The sequence below is a fragment of the Pundamilia nyererei genome, unplaced genomic scaffold, assembly GCF_000239375.1.
Source record: "Pundamilia nyererei isolate P.nyererei 1_Seehausen unplaced genomic scaffold, PunNye1.0 scaffold00158, whole genome shotgun sequence".
NCBI classification, from domain to species: Eukaryota; Metazoa; Chordata; class Actinopteri; order Cichliformes; family Cichlidae; genus Pundamilia; species Pundamilia nyererei.
Window position 1 is genome coordinate 1,243,234 of NW_005187559.1, and position 2,529 is coordinate 1,245,762.

The 2,529-nt window shown below is 38.4% G+C and overlaps 1 protein-coding gene across 3 annotated transcripts in view; it reads left to right on the forward strand.

The window, feature by feature from the left end:
* LOC102197797 (protein tweety homolog 2-like) overlaps positions 1-2,529 on the forward strand; it is a 28,172-nt gene that overhangs the window by 4,574 nt on the left and 21,069 nt on the right. The gene's annotated exons all lie outside the window — the stretch shown is intronic.

Genomic DNA, 2,529 nt, shown 5'->3' on the forward strand with positions numbered 1-2,529 from the left:
GCAATGAATTAGATTTCAGTTGTGCTGTAGAACCTAAACAGAAAAAAGGGATTTAAGAGCTGCTGAACCTCTGCGGATGATTATTCCTGACCCCAGGAGGATGAATTGGGTAAATTATGGTTAGAAAATAAATCTAACATTGAAAAATCCCTTTCCTCCGTTGTTAGCCTCCGTTATCCACTTTATTATAGGTGCAGTGTGCTGGTCTCTCCAGAATCAAGGCATTGTTCTGTTATTACTTGTTCATCCAGTCCAACCATTTGTTCAGCTTAAGCTTTGAATACTAATGTACAAGCGTTTAGTTGCTGTACGGTCTGTGACGTGAGCCGTTCTTAGAGGAACAAAGCCAAATATCCTGGTGTGCACATTCTCTATGGTTTTATATCTTAGTGTGTTGGTTTCTATTAAACACCTACTGCTGCAGAGAACCTTTTTCCACAACCACAAAACACAAATGCCTCCCTGGAGGATTCACTGCCCCATAATGTCCTGTCTCATTACTGTTTTATTACTGTGTCATTAGTCGCCCCTTTATTGTGGCTGATGTGACACTAGGATGGCCACGGGGTTAATGAAGTGCTTATTGTCCAGACCACTACACATCAGCTGGAACACAGATGTCTTGAAAAGTCTGAAGTAAGGTCATTCAATTGTATTTATTTATTTATTTTAAAAAAAACAGCTGAAAATGTTGTAATTCACTAAACAACATCGACACCATTTCAGATTGTGGTTGTTACACATTGTGTCCCCAGTGCCCCCTGTCCTAACCAGAGGGAGCTAGTTTAGTAGCGAAGAAACAGGCAGTGGGTTTTATTACTTACAATATAACAGCAGCAGGATTCTGGCAAACACAAAAAGAAACAGTGCCCTCTAAAAGTCTGTTCACAGTTGAGTGAAATCTGATGTTTTTGTTGCTTCAGTCATTTAAAGTCAGCCATTCGATCAAAACAACAGTGAGACAAAGGTGAAGCTTATGTTTGAGCTTTTCTTTTCATACACATGTTAACTATATTGTACAAATAGCTGTTTTAATGTTAAATCTCCTTTTCAAACCTGTACTGAACTAAGTTAGGAGAACAATGTCAAATGAAATGAAAGAAGTTAATGACGTTAATTATTTTTGCTCTTTTCATGCAAAGGCTCTTCAGTCCACTGACGTAACTAAATCTAATTTCATTTGGAAATGCATAACCAGCCTTTCAAAGCAGCGTCTTTCAGGATGTTACGAGAAGTCTTCAGTTTCCTCCCCAGCAGGTGATGTACTGTGGTGGTGTACAGTACAGGAGCAAAATGACAAAGAGAAATCTCATTGTCTAAAAATGTATGGACCTAAATGTGTGGTTTTTCTTTCAGAACTCCCCATGCTATTGTTCTTCAAATATCCATTTCCTGTTCAAAATTACTCCTTTTTTGTTAGTTTTGTCCTTGTGCCGAAGAGATATTTTTTCTGTCATTGTCACTTCTTTGTGCTTTTGTGAGAACACATTCTGGTTTTAGTTGCAGTAAATGAAAGCTAGACACCTACTGAGCTTTTGTCTGTGAACAGTCTATAAAAAAAGAAAAAACCTAGGCAAAGACTAAAAACCAGTCGGTTAAAACTTACTTTTACAGTGCTGAAGACCAGTGAAGATCGACACAGGACAGCCATTCATGTGAAATGGCAAAATTACACGTTCATGTGAAGATCATTATTTTAAATTGCTTGTTTTATTTGATACTCACTTTTTGATTTAAAACTCACTACACAACTTACATTAATGGCAAAACATTCAATGACACACTTTTGGAGGCAGGCGCATGCACGTAATGATTTATTTCACATGCCCAACCTGACAAGATGCATTAGAGTGTAAGATAAAATAAGAAGTCACAGAAGTTTAACTAACTTCTTCGGACTGACTGTTAGCCGTGCCATATGCCTATCTGACTGTTTGTTTATGTGATTTGTAATTTTTCAGCACAGATTGTGTTAAAACTTCTCAGGATGAGTCACTGTGAGAGTTAACAAGGACTGCGTTTACCTGTGTGTGTGTGTGTGCGCGCGCGTGTGTGCGTGTGTGCGCGTGTGTGTGCATATGATATAAGAAAGGAGTCCAGCTCTGCACTTGTGCTGTCTGTGGTGTGACTGATGACTCTATCCCTCCATGCACCCCCAAAATGTATTTGGACATGTTACTCATGTCTATATACAGGGATTACTATTACCTACTGGAGAACTGTAACACTGCTCATGTAACTGTACACTGTTAGCAGTAGGGGTGCATTTTCTTTGTCGGTTAGGACACTAATCCCCCCTATTACAGGGGCTGAGGCGTAGTTTCAAAAGGCTAAATGTAGGTAAGAAAAAGGGATTTTATATTCCATTTACATACCTGCTTGAATATCGAACAAAACATCTCATTATATTGTACAAGTCAGCCACCATTTTCTTTACACATATATAGCTTCAAAGGAGCCATACTTTCTTGTAATATTTTGCAATGAATTAATGGGATTAATTAGTGCTGTGTCTACACATAACAGAAA